The sequence below is a fragment of the Vulpes vulpes genome, chromosome 9 (genome assembly GCF_048418805.1).
Source record: "Vulpes vulpes isolate BD-2025 chromosome 9, VulVul3, whole genome shotgun sequence".
Taxonomy (NCBI): Eukaryota; Metazoa; Chordata; class Mammalia; order Carnivora; family Canidae; genus Vulpes; species Vulpes vulpes.
Window position 1 is genome coordinate 41,843,487 of NC_132788.1, and position 14,491 is coordinate 41,857,977.

General features: G+C 44.6%; 1 protein-coding gene across 17 annotated transcripts in view; it reads left to right on the forward strand.

Moving 5' to 3' along the window:
- The window catches only part of MTUS2 (microtubule associated scaffold protein 2), a 575,555-nt gene that overhangs the window by 156,524 nt on the left and 404,540 nt on the right, over nt 1–14,491 (forward strand). The window lies entirely within an intron of this gene.

A 14,491-nucleotide genomic window follows, 5' to 3' on the forward strand; every position in this document is an offset into this window, starting at 1 on the left:
TCTCTCATACATTTTAATGTGGAAATTATTATCATCATTTTTTTTAACATGGAGCTTGAGCTAAATAACTGGCCTGAAGTGACAGCTTATAAGTGACAGAGCGAGGAACTCAAACCTCATCTCTCAGACTCTCCTGGAGCCCCTGAGAACCCACTGTGTTTGGACTTGTCAGCCTATGGGTTGTGGTGAGTGATGAACATGCAGGGAGTCTTCCCTTGCTGTGGGCCAAGGATGGAAGCCCTGTAAAAAGGTAGAGAAGAGAGGAGAGAGAGGAGGAGGACATGGGAGTTCCAGAAGGACTCAGCCTCTGATACTACCCAGTGCAGTACAGGGAATTAGGGCCAATTGCGGTGTCTCTGGGATTTGGTGGCATGAGGTCATTGTTCTTTGCCAGGGTGGACTCAGGGCAGTGAAAGGGAAATAAGTTGGATCTCAGGGCTCTAAGGGCTGAATGGGGGATAAGGGAGAGATGTGAAAGAGACATCTAGAGGGCCATCTAGAGAGAGACTTGGGATCAAAGGACACAGGGTGTTTTTAGGGCCGAGGAGGCCTGACCCTATTGACAGACCGATGTAAAACCTGTCTATAGAAGCCAGGCTAAGAGTAACTTCAAGGGGCACAGTGAGGATGTTGGCAACCCTGAGGCCCATGCTCTGTCTGAATGGGCAGCAATCAAACTACCCCAGGTGACTGTTGCCAGGAGGCCATGTTAACTTTCCCTGCTGGATACCAGACATATGGATTCATGTGTGAAGTGTCCATAATTAATAAGCACGTAAAAACGTGATAACATTTTTTCTCTGATAAACATATATCCCATTGCTGAGAAATGTGAATGTACTTAATGATGTAATGTACCATATACCTAAAAATGGTTAAAATGGTAAATTTTATTGTATTTTTTTTATTGTATTTTTAAAAAAGATTTTATTTATTTATTCATCAGAGAGAGAGAGAGAGAGAGAAGCAGAGACATAGGCAGAGGGGAAAGCAGGCTCCCTGCGGGGATCCTGATGCAGGATTTGTTTCCAAGACCCCAGGATCACGACCTGAGCTGAAGGCAGACACTCAACCACTGAGCCACCTATGTATCCCCAAGTGGTAAATTTTATGTTTTGTGTATTTTACACACCCCTTCACCGCAATGTCCCTAGGCTGTTTTGACACACAGGTTGGAGTTTGTGCCTTTTGGTCTAGGGAGATAGGTCAGTGGAGAGCAGTGGCTCTGTATCTTGACTGAACAATAGAATCCTAAAGCCCAGGCCATGCCCTGGAACAGTTAAGTCAGAACATCTGGGGGAGGGACCCAGGCATGTTTCAAATGAACACGTGATTTCTGTGTTCAACCAGCATTGAGAGCCTCCAGCATAGAAGATGCAATAATTGTTGGATAAAGACCCTGAAGAGATAGGGATAGCCTAAGAGCCCAGGTAGAGGGGACTTCTCAGCTTCTAGGACTGTAGGCACAACAGTGAGGATGTGTGTGCACATTATGTGTAAGATTAGCAGCAATAGGCTCTTACTGTAAAAGGACAGAGACTTCTATTATGTCCAGAATGGGAGTTTAGCTCTTGCTTAACTTCTCCAGTTGCATAGTGGGATGAGAGATGCACCTGCCCAGCCACATTGTCCTGTGTCTTTATGTTCCTACAAGTCCCTCTGCCATCTTAGAAACTAGCTTTGTACAAATGTGTTGTAAAGCCTAAGTGTCACAGCTCTTCGTGACAACCTTTTAGAAGTCCCTTTACCTTTCAGTGTCTATCCCAAGAAGCTACAAATTCATCTTGGAGAAAATGGAAAATTAGAGAAAAGAATTTGTGAGCGAAGAGATGAATCAGGATAAAGATTGGAGTCTAAACATAGCCACTGACAGAGCTCTTAGTGAATGGAACAAATCCAAAGTATTTACTGAATTTGGACAGTTATTTCAAAAAAATATAATTATCACTTTATGTACAAGAACATTAAATGTCCGTTAATTATTAAACATTTGAAGAGTGCATTTGGAGTAGACAAAGACCTGAGGTGTTCCTCAGATAAAGCATTTTTTATTAAAGGGGAGTATATTTATATATACTAAAAATTAGAGAAGGTTTTGGATAATTTGGGTGGGTGGAGTTGCATTTACCCCCTGAATGAAATGTGATTTGATGTAAGCTGATGCCTAAAATGCTAGTTTAGTATGAGAAGCTCCTTTACAGCATGAAGATGTTGCTCATTCAGCTTGCCTTGTAATCAGAAGCAATTGTTTGTGGAACAGCTTTGCCGTACTTTGTGCCGTACTTTGATTCAATTGGTTTTGGACCAGATTCTAATCAAGAGATGCAAATTCTTTCTTGTCAACAGTTTCATCGGCTTAGATATGTCTGCGAGGGAGATTTATATTGATTCCCTGTCATTTAAGATGCTTTGTCAGGCACACGTTACAAAATTCTCGAGGCCAGGAGAGCATGGGAAGCTGGGGTTCTGTGTGTTTGGGCTAGCTGCTGGTTTCAGAAGGAGTCAGGGAGTCTCAGCAGCACAGGAAAATCCTTGCTTGATAGTTAAGGCCTCTGGGGATGAATTCTCATCTTGCCCCAGACCTAACCAGTGAAAAAAGCTTATGGAAATGAGACCAAGATAGTGACACCTTTTTAGAAAAGGGATAAAGGTAGGAGGAAATTTTAGGGAAGCACATGCAATTCGGATATACAGCTAAGAAGTTTTTTTTTTTCTTTTATTTATGATAGGCACACAGTGAGAGAGAGAGAGAGGCAGAGACACAGGCAGAGGGAGAAGCAGGCTCCATGCACCGGGAGCCCGACGTGGGATTCGATCCCGGGTCTCCAGGACCACGCCCTGGGCCAAAGGCAGGCGCTAAACTGCTGCGCCACCCAGGGATCCCCGCTAAGAAGTTTTTTTAAAAAATTGAGGACACCTGGGCGGCTCAGTGGTTGAGTATCTGCCTTCAGCTCAGGGAGTGATCCCGGGGTCCTGGGATCGAGTCCCACATTGGGCTCCCCATAGGGAGCCTGCTTCTCCCTCTGCCTATGTCTCTGCCTCTCTAATGAGTAAATAAATAAAATCTTAAAAAATTTTTTTTGGTCTCATTAATGGAGTCTATCTCTAGCTTCCCATTCCCAAGAAAATAACTCCGAGCAAACTCTTAAGATGTGGATGAGGCTTAGTGGTGTTAGTGTTGGGTGATGGGTGATGGGTGATGGGTATGGAGGAATCAGTGAATTGGGGTCATCACATGATAATGGTTGGGTTGTGTGTCCCAGAGGCCTCTGTTTGGGTGCCCACAGGGACCAGACAGGGTCACCGTGCAAGGGTCTTGCTGGGAAGATGAGGATGGGTGGTTGCCACCATCCACCTTCTGTTGAGGGGACAGTGTGAGGGTGAAGATGGATAGGGAGGGGAGCGATACTACTCCCAAAGAGGGCTGCTATGCAAAGAGGGCCCCCCCTCAGTGGGCCTTCTGTGTCCTGTTGCCTCATTTCCAATGTAAGTCAGAAATCTGGGTGATTTATGGAGAATTCCCTGATGGATGTTTGTTGATAAATGAGTTTATGTCATTACATTGTGAGAGTCAAATAAAACACCTCTGTAGGACAGAACTGGCCCCCTGCCCTGTTTCTTAACTAGGGGCTTGTGGAAGGAGGACACCAGGACCTTCTGCCCATGTGGCATTGTGAACCTATTGGGAGATGTCTGGTGGTTTGGGGCTTCACTGAGTGATTCATTCATTTGACACTTGTTGATTAGCCATTCTGTGCCAGGCACAAGGTAGATTGGGAGCATGGGGATGTCAGACAAGGAGATTATAGAGTCCTAGGGCTTTGGAAGGAACTGGTATGTTCGCAGAGTGATGTGTTTCTATGGGATTAGAGAAAGTCCATGTGGGAGAATGGAGGTATGGAGGAGGGGCATGATATTGGCAAGTAAAATAGTGGCTTGAGAGCAAGGGCTTTGTGGTTCAGGTTGTGCTGTGTGGGCAAAAGGGAACCCTCTGCAGATAAATGACATGATCACATTCACATATTTGTAAGAAGCCTCTGGCTGGTGCTGGGCAGAGGAGCTGGACGAGACATGAGGCCTGGCCAGCAGTCAGCAGGTGGGCTGGTGCATGCTCAGTTTAAGGGATAGATTTAAAAATTGGATTTTGGTTCATTTAAGACTGCAACTATGTTAACATGTGCAGTTGGGTTTGGTGGGGCTGTTGGTCATATAGGAGAAGATGTAGTGAATGTGGCCAAGCCCCGTGTGAGAGCCAGACTTGCCTGTGCTATCTGGCACAAGCCAGGCAAGTGTTTTTACTTGACTTCTGAGTATGTTTTCTCTGGTTTATATCTTTACAGGTCGTATACCAGTTATGAAACTCAGCTGAGCCTCTTCATTTTCTGTCATTTTGTCTTGACTCTGAGCCTTTCTCTTGCTTTGGCTGATAGGAGATTCCATCTTAGCTAATTTTTTACATTTTCTTCCCTCCTTCCACTTTGTGCAAATGTCTCGGGGTTGGAGGTGGCACTCAGGCAGGAGGGATTTCCCTCTGGTCATGGGTCTTAAGTCCACAGCAGTCACCTCTGAGAAGCAGTAGAGTCTCTTTGGGTTAATCACTCTGTTCTCTGTCTTCTGCCCTGGGAACCTGTCAACTTAAGGGCTCAGCCCAGGTCCCACCAAGGGCTTCCTTCCCAGGGTCTGCTGGCTTTAGAGCAAGGCCAGACAGAGCCCACCCTCCTCCAGGAATCCAGCCCTCCCTCCTTCGCAGGCCTGAGAAATTTACTTTGGGGAAGTCCTTTAGTCACCCATGCCCATTGGCTATAGTTCTCACTGGGGGCTTCTTCTCTGCCTGAAAACTCCTTCCCTCCCTGGCTTTAGGATTTGGAAACAGAAACTAGGAAGGGAAGTGTCTTACAGGCAGCACTTGCTCTCTTCCTTCCAAGTCACAGACCTCTCCTGAGATAGGACAGCATGGAACTGGTGACCTGCCCAGGGGAGGCAGGCAGAGAGGGAAAACCAAGGAAAGAAATGATTATTTTGACAGATGTGTGTTCAGTGGCTTATGGATGTAACCATTTCCTTTTGGAACCTCCAGATCCAAAAGGGAGCAGATATGAGGACTGGGGAGGAGGGAGAGGAAGAGGGGAATTCAGGACCTGCCTGGCTGAGCAGCCTTTGCCAGCAGGTGGGAGGGGAGGGGAGTGGTCAGCGGGGAAAGGAGATGGTTTCCACCTGCTGCTCATGGACAGGAATGGGGAGATTTCACCTTGGGCATGGATGCTCATTAGGAGTGCTGGTGTCCTGGGCTGCCTGGCCTAGTAAAGAGATTTCCTCCCCTTACCTCCCCCAGGGCTCATAGGAGGGGAATGCCCAGCTCTGAAGGACAGTGTTCATAGCTGTGCATGCTGCCTTGCTCTTTCCTTAAGGGTGAGAACAGGTTGTAAGCTCCAGTGGGAGGCGGGAGAGGAAGGCAGGCCTTGGCACAGCCTCCTCCATATGCAGGGAACGAAGAAAACTGCATGTTAGCAGCACTGAAAACTGTAAACAGATTCCACGCCTGTCACATTTCCAGGAAGGTGCTAATGGATATTTCTTTCATATTTGTATTTTCAGTAGTTCGTAGCCACTCCCATTGCTTGGCTTGAGCCTGGATGGTTCTAGGACTCTGTCTGGCTGTCAGCCCCCCACCAACCCACCCGTGCGCCTCTGGGCCTTTGGAAGACTCTAGACCTGGCTGCTTTTATCACACTCCTGCTGCCCCAGCAGAGCACTTACCACACTGCGTGTGAAGCATCAGCATTACTTGGTTAGTGGCCTCCATTCCTTTTAATGGCTGGAAGGTCCTTGAAAGTGGAGGTGGGGCATCTTGTTTTCTGTTTTATACCCAGTGCCTTGCACAGAGATGGGCAGGCTCTTTCACAGTGTTGGAGATTAGCTTTCTGACGAGGTGGCACTTGGGTAGAGGCCTGAAGGTGACTTTGCCCACTTATGTTCTGGGTCCCATCTTCTCTTTCCTCCTCAGAGACCTCACACATCAGTGATCTCTTGTCTTTCTCTGTGATGGCTTCCTCCCTCAGAATTTTTTTTTAAAGATTTTATTTATTTATTCATGAGAGACACAGAGAGAGGCAGAGATATGGCAGGGGGAGAAGCAGGCTCCCTGTGGGGAGCCTGATGCGAAACTTGATCCCAGGACCCCGGGATCACGTCCTGAGCTGAAGGCAGACACTCAACCACTGAGCAACCCAGGTACCCTCTAACAATGTACTTGATGCTAAACCCAATGGAACATTTTCAGGACTTATTTACTTAGCTCATGGGCAGTATCTGACACTGGTGCATGCTCTTCTTACAAATGCTGACTTCATTCTCCTGTTTTCCCCACAGCCCTCCAGCTGTTCTTTCTCAGTCTCCTTTGCGGACTTCTCTTCCCCTTCAAGAGTTCAGTTCTGAGCCTTCTTCTCTTTTCCTTCTCCAGGCTCATCCTGGGTGGCTTTGCTGATTTCCATATTTAAGTAACCTTCTGCAAACTGAAGACTTCCAAATACATGTTTCCAGTCAGTATTTTCTATCACCAGATTCCATACGACCACTCACCTTCCAGCACGTTGACTTGAGGATCTCTCACACTTGGCCTCCTCATGTCATGCCCAGCCAGTCCTGCTGCTGAGTTTCCTATCAGGCTGATGGGCACTGCCCTCTTGGATACCCATTCAGTCATGTCAAGACCCACAGTTTATCCCTGACCTCAGATCCGAGCATCACCAATTTTTGATGTTTGACCTCCTAAATGGCCATGAATCTGCCCTCTCCTCCTTTTCTCAGCTATCACTGTCCTCTTCCATGCTCTTCCAAAACGTCCCTCCTCCTTGCCATGCTCATTCAATCCAGTCTCAGGCTGCAGCTGGAGCTGCCTTCCCAAAATGCACCCTGGGGTGTGCCCTGGCTCTGCTGAACACCCATCACCAGCTTTCCGTGGCCCTTAGGGTAGGATCAGGCCACTTAATGTGAGGACCAGACCCTTGCCCAAATGCACATATTCATCTCTCATTTCCTTTCATAGTCTTTGCTTGGGACACTGAACAGTGTTCAATTCCTGAAAAACTGCTTTCTTACCTCTGAGCCTTTGCCCATGCTTTTCTTTCTTTCTGGATACTTGTCATGAGGCCGTTGGCTTTTACTCTGAGTGGGATGAAAGGCCATTGGAGAGGTTTGAAGGAAGGGGTGACACAATCTAATTTGTATTTTAAGTCTCTCCCTGGGGTGCCTGGGTGGCTCAGGTGGTTGGGTGTCTGCCTTCAGCTCAGGTTATGATCCTGGGGTCCTGGGGTCAAGTCCCACATGGGGCTCCCTGCTCAGCGGGGAGCCTACTACTTCCTTTCTCTCTGCCTACTGCTTCCCCTGCTTGTGCTCTCTCTCTCTCTCTCTCTCTCTTTCTGTAAAATAAATAAAATCCTAAAAAGTCTACCTTTGTTTGCAGGGTTGAGATTAGACTGTAGGGCATGATTTGGGAGACCTTGTACGAGGCTGTTCCAGAGATCTCATTGACAGAAGACAGTGGTTCAGGTTGAGGGTGGCTGTGGAGGTGGGGTGAGGTGATCAGATGCTGGAACTGTTTTTGAAGGGATTCTTGACATAACTTGATGACAGAGGTGTCTGCATGTTACCTGTCCTAAGTCAACTGGATGGATGCACTTGCTGTCAATGAAAGTGCAGGCAGACAGTGAGTGGAGCAGATGTGGACAGAGTGGTGGGGTTGGATGGGAAGAGAAGCAGCTTAGTTTTGGGTATGCTGAACTTGAGATGTGTTGGATGCCTCTGTGGGTGTGGCAGGCAGAATAATGGCCCCAAGGATGCTTATGTCAGAAGGTACTCTGCAGATGTGATTAAGTCAAGAATGTTGAGGTGGGGAGGCTATCCTGGGTTATGCAGGTAGACCCAGTGTCATCATAAGGGTCCATGTAGGAGGGAGGTGGGCATGCCAGTCAAGGAGAGAGCTGTGATGACCAAAGCAGAGGTCGGGTGAATTGCTCAGAAGGTGGAAGAAGGTGACACAAGTTAAGCAATGCAGGTGGCCTTTGTACATTTTCTGAAATCCATTTTCCAGCTTCTAGCTGGAGAAGCCAAGATAAATAGATTCTGTCTTGGAGTCTCTGGAAGGAGCACAGCTCTTACTGACACTTTGATTCTATCCTGCAAGACTCTGACCTCTATCTAGAACTGCAAGATAATAAATTTGTATGTTGTTTTAAGCCACTAAGTTATACTTTGCTTCAGAAGCAGTATGAAACTAGTACAGTGGAGATGTGGAGGAGATATCCTGTCTGTCTTTCTCCTCTCCTTTCCCTTTCCCTTTCCCTTTCCCTGTCCCTGTCCCTGTCCCTGTCCCTGTCCCTGTCCCTTTCCCTTTCCCTTTCCCTTTCCCTTTCCCTTTCCCTTTCCCTTTCCCTTTCCTTTCCTTTCCTTTCCTTTCCTTTCCTTTCCTTTCCTTTCCTTTCCTTTCTTCCTCTCTCTCTCTCAAGATTTTATTTATTCATGAGAGAGAGAGAGAGAGAGCGCGCGCAAAGAGAAAGCTAGAGGGAGCCCAAGCAAGAGGCAAGGAGAGGGAGAAGCAGGCACCCCGGCCAAGCAGGGAATCTGATGCGGGACTGGGATCATGACCTGAGCTGAAGGCAACTGCCTAAGTGACTGAGCTACCCAGGTGCCCCTGAGTAGATAGCCTTCTATAAAATTTGAGGCTTAAGGATTCTTGCCTTCCTGACCTTCAGCTGTCACTCATTGCTAATCAAACCCTAGCCTAACTTGGATGCCCATTTGGCATCCTCAGCTGTCCTGAACAATAAAAATCCAAGAATAATTTTTTTAGCGAGTAAGCTGAATAGATTCCACAAAATCTACAGGGTAAGTTTCCTGCCTGTCATTGGAAGATAGGCATGCCCACAGCATAGTCAATAGGTAGTGCACCCATTTTGCTTTATACAGAACTTTAATATCTACTACAACATGGCTGCAGATTGTAGAAAACTAGAAAAAAAGTCATATTCTGAAGAAGGAATGGTGAAAGCTGCAAGACAAAGTTTTTAAGTTGTAGTAGGGACGGGTGCAGAAAAAAATAAAGAGACAGTTGTATTTGAGATGATAGTTTAGGGGCAAATAAATCTTTAAACCACAGTGGTTAATCCTTAACACGATGACATTACCCCAATGACTGATGTTCATTTAAAATGACCAAGTCTACATGGAAATACTAAATTATTTTTGATGCACTTTAAGAAACTTTAAGAAAGTAGGAAATTTTACACTATATTTTATAAGCCATTAACATAATTCAAACTTTCATGTGCATTGGCTCTTAGATGTGCCTCAATTGCTAGAAAATTAACTTATGTGGAAAACCTAGTTCCCCGGTGATGGCAAGTAATAAGTGTCACTGAATTTTGGCTCTGGATAAATTCACAAACAGTAAGGCAAGTAAGCAAGATATTTAAAGATTAGGTTCTAATTGTGCATGGACCCTGCTGTAAAAGCCTTTCCCTACATAATTGCAAATACTTAAAAGCAGAGTGAAGGTAGCTCAAGAAGAACAACATACTAGAGGTTCACTCCCCTTATCAGACCCAGAGCAACAGCTTTGCTATAGCAATTGGGGTGGAGAGGATTTTTTTTTCTTTAAATTTCTTCAATAAACAATCATACTCTGCTCCCTGAGTACCTGGCATTTTTTTTTAAAGTCATTTTCATATACTTGCTAATTTAATTCTCATAACAGCGACTCTGAGTTAGGTACTATCATTGTTTCCATTTTACAGATGACAGACTGAGGCACAGAGAGATTAAGTAACTCAGGTTTACCCAGCTGGTCAACCTAGATTCAGATCCAGAGAGTCTGGGTCCAGAGTTGATGCTCTTAACCTTGCTCTGAGCTGGCCTTCCTGGATCTTTTTCAGCTGGCTTTTGGTTTGCCTGTTTCACGTGCTTCTGCCCCTCTTCCATGAAGTTCATGCAGAAGGAGTTCATAGGATTTGTCTTTAATGCTTTCTGTCCAGTTCAAGTCCCCATCGTCTGCCTGGCCTGGGCCACCTGTTGACTCTGTCCCCGTTGTTTCTGGGGTGCAATCCAGTTTCTGCAAGACTGCCTAACTTGGTTTCATTCTTCTTGTTCAAAATTACACCAGAGTTTCCCCTCCCCTATAGCCTAGTTTGGTATTTGTATCATTCTAGACTCCTGGATGTAAGCAAGATACGTCCACTGTGGTGGCTTTGAGCAGCAAAGGAAAGGTACAGGTGAAGTCTGGGCAGGGCGGGCAGGGGCAGGGAGAACAAGCCAGGCAGGATGCTTTTGCTCCCCCTGCCATTGCCCAGGCACCACCTCTGCTCCTGCAGCTGCTACTCACAGGGCTACCACACACACACACACACACACACACACACACACCCACACACCCACAGTCTTAATTGAAAAAGTATCCATGAAACAATACTTACCCATGGCTATAATAACTCATTTTTTTCTATTACATTCTCATTTTTTAAAATGTGGGTCATGACTTTGTCAATTGATTCCACTTAAAAAATCTCACCCTATGGTGTTTTCTCTGCAGTGTATTCAAAATACACCCGTTGAATAGCTTTATGCACAAAATGCTTATTTATATACTAGACCTTTTTTTTTACAGTTCTTTAAATGACTGTCATGTAGATCCTGGAAAAATAGCACGTATTACCTTGACACCAAAATAGGCAAAAAAAAAAAAAAAAAAAAAAAAAGTATGAATCTGCTGTATAGTTTACAAACAATATCCAATTGTATCATCAGAAACTACCCAATACAATAGTTCAGAATGTTTGTGTATATAGCTTTCCAGGAAAGTTTAAATCTAGGGCAGTTGCTAGAAAGTAACAGGGTTTTAATTTCTCATGCCTATTAATAAACAGGAATGTTCATTTCAGCAGGTATAACTGGGAACCTGCCCTGGATGAGGCCATTTGCTGGGTGTTTGAAGTATATAGAGATGACCTGTGCAAGGCTTGTGGTCTCAAGGAGATGAAACCATAGTAGAGAAGAAAAGACAAGGATGTAGAAAATAGTTGTACCAAGTCGAAAGAGATCTAGGTCCTGAGAAAGGAATATAGAAAAATGCATAGGGGACTCAGAGGAATGTCTGGTTCCTGCTAGAGATTCTGAGAATAGAGGAATTGGAGTTCAGAGGGTAAGAGAGGAATCTCCCTGTCACCTGGTAGGTGCCCTGGTACAGTTGATGAAGTCATGGGGATGGTAAAGGCTGGCAGACCAGAAAGGGGAAGGGCCTCCCTGCAGTGAAGATTCCCAGCTTTGCCTATTCCTAGCACCTGTGTGGGCCTAGAGGGATGTGGGAGTTCGGAGGGTAGGGGGGAATGCCAAGTCCAGCATCCAGAGTGGGGTTACAGTTCACAGACATGGCCTGGAGGGCAGTGCTTGCCCATTCCCCCCATCAGAAATCACGGATTTTATCTATGATTCACGAAAGTTTGTTTGAGTACCTATTACTCAAAAAGTCTGATAAAGGGATCTACAGATGCTGAAAGGCAAGAATCCTGCTCTCCAGAGCACCCAGGTCTTGTGAACAAAGTGGGGTGGGGAGGTGTGGGAGGTGGAACACATACAGAAATAACTATTCACAATAAGGGATAAGTGCTGTGAGCAGGGCACTGTCAAAAAATGTAGGCCCATGGCCTCTAGCCACAACCAAGTAGGGAACTCAGCTTTGGCAGGTGCACACAGGGCATATTATGGTCTAAATGTTACAGTTACCACCCTGCTTCTTCCTAACCAAACTTAACCTAGTGCTTAGTACATAGTATTCATCAGAGTACTCCCAGGTACTTTGAGACTCTTGCTAAGCACAGAATCTGCTCTCTAGGAATGTGCACCATGGAGACAAGTGTTGAAAAAGAATGATATTATGTCATCTTTTCTTTCAAAATGAAATTGTTTCTGTGTCCTGGCAGATGGCCCATAGTGCCAGTTCTTGTCTTATCTGATCATAGCCAATTATTTCAGAAATTAGAGTCTGTCTAAAGGACACTTCCATGTCCCTTACTATACAGGGAGCTAGTCTCTGGGAATGGAAACTTAATGTTCATTCTGTGTGGATGGGCTATGTAAGTTCTAGAGCAGGGAACAGAATGACAGCATAGCCAGAGGGTAGGTGGAGGTGGGAGCAGCTCTAGAACTGATTTAGAATGGGCAGAGAGAGGGGAGAGCAAGGGGAATGGGGAGAATGCTCAGAGCTGCTGCAAAAGTTAGGTGTGAACCCAGGGCATTCTGCCCAGGTGCTGATAGGAATAAGCAAGAGCAAACCAGACCTAAACAACTTCTTGTACCTATGGGCATTACCTTTTCTGTTGCCTAGTCAACCGTATAGTAATGAGGTTGTACATATTTTTTTAATGCAGTGTAGTAATAGTATCATTTATTTAATATCTACCACATGTGTTACATATCATACTTCCAGCCTCCCAAGAACCTGTTACTACAAGCTGCTATTTTAGGCTACACTAAAATGCAGTTGAGAAAACAGGCTGAAATTGGTGAATAATGACATAGCCAGAGGATGGCAGGTGCTAATTCAAAGCACAGCGTGCATACTCCAGAGGACCTATTACTTGTTCCAGAGGACCTGAGTTCGGTTTGTGGTGGTCACATGGCAATCTGACAATAGGCAGATATTATCTTTGTAAATAATGATTCTAGGTAGCATGATGTCTGATAGAACATCCTGGTAATTTAGAGACATTCTGAGTTGCCACTTTACAGGCAGCTGGAAAATCTTAAAACTTGATTTAGCTGTATCAAAATCTATGACTCTCATCTCTAATTGAGACTTCCTTAAATAAGCTGAACATTCCTTCAAAGTCTTCCTGTTGAGCTCAGATGCAGAAGGAATGCCCTCTCAATTCACCTGTTCAGGTCACTAGTGAATCTGGGGTATGCTGTTCTCTGAACAAGCCAGAATTATGAGTGTTTTTCCTCCTGCTGACTCAGCTCCAGCTTTAGCTGTCTTGTCATTTCAGTAAGAACAGCCAATCTGTTGGTTTCTGGGCTCCAGTGGAGTGAGATCGCCTTAGATCAGTTAATTTTAAATTTAGATTAAAACTGAAAAGTCACTCTGTGGATCTTTTTAATGAGTATATAACTTTAGCTCTTTATTAAAATGTTCCAAATCTTCACACTTGGCTTCAATTTTCTTTAAATATTCCATAAGGAATCTGTGGTTTAAATTTTTTTAAAACTTTCATTATAGTGATAAAAAGCTTATAACAAGAAACTGCATTCCTCTGCCCACCTTCTCTATTTCAAACCCTACTCCATAGAGGCAACAGATTTCAAATCATTTTGTGTTTTTTTTCTGATCGCTGGCCCCACCATTGTCTGAATATTCTCTACTTTTGGGTCTTTTTTTGGGTATCATCCATTGAGTTCTCCACATGGCAGTGGGGAGTTCAGACTCCCATGCTTTTCCTTTTCCCAGCCTTCTGAAATTTGGGTAAATCAGCAGTAACTCTGTACATGAATACCTGTAATTTACTGATGATCCCATTCGTGTACTATAATCATTTATTTCCTCATGTAGCCCCCTCAGATTAATACCTGTCATATGGGGGCATTGCCAGTTATTGTCCAACAACCCTGTCCTCTTCCTTCTTGCTGGCTAGAGCCTGATTTTGTTTTGATGTCTGCACCTTTGCACTTGACTCAATAATTTCTGATATGGCCAAGCCAGTCACCATGGCCCACTGCCCCTACCCTGCAAGAGATAGCCTGTAGCGATTATTTCTGGGGAAAGTTTCTTTGTTCTTAGACAAAGAAGAAACAGCCTCCTCCGTCAGTTGGAGAAAATAATTCTAAGCTGCAGAATGCTTAGTAAACATAAATATCCAACACAACAGGGACACCAGTTGTGTTTTTCTTCCATGATATGCCTCCTATATCCATGTATTCTTCTGCTCCAGTCCAAACCAGTTTATCTCTGGGCCCTGGGTACCCTTCTCTTCTTGGGGTTTTCTTTTGGTCTCCCTCTCCTAGACCCCTGTCATCTTCACTTAAATATTCATTTTTCAGAAACATATTCCTTAGAGATTTGAGAAATATATGTATTTGAATTATTGCACATTTGAAAATTAATTTTTTCTGTACTCGCAATTGATTTGATAGTTTAGCAGGATATAGAATTCTAAGTAAAATTGTGATTGCTTGGAGTGTTAACATTGCTCCCCTGACTTTAGATATTTGTTATTGCTGTTTGGAAATCCATTGCCAGTATGATTCCTTTTATCCACAATCTAGTTTATCTTTCTGAAACTGCTCTTTATTCCTGGGGCAGTAAAATTACATGATACTGTGCCTTGCCACATGCCAACTTTTATTTTCTAGGCTGCTATTGAGCCCTTCTAAACTTGTGTTTTTTAGTGCTGAGAATTTTCATGTTCTGTTTTTTTTTTTTTTTTTTTTTGGTAATTTACATCTTTGT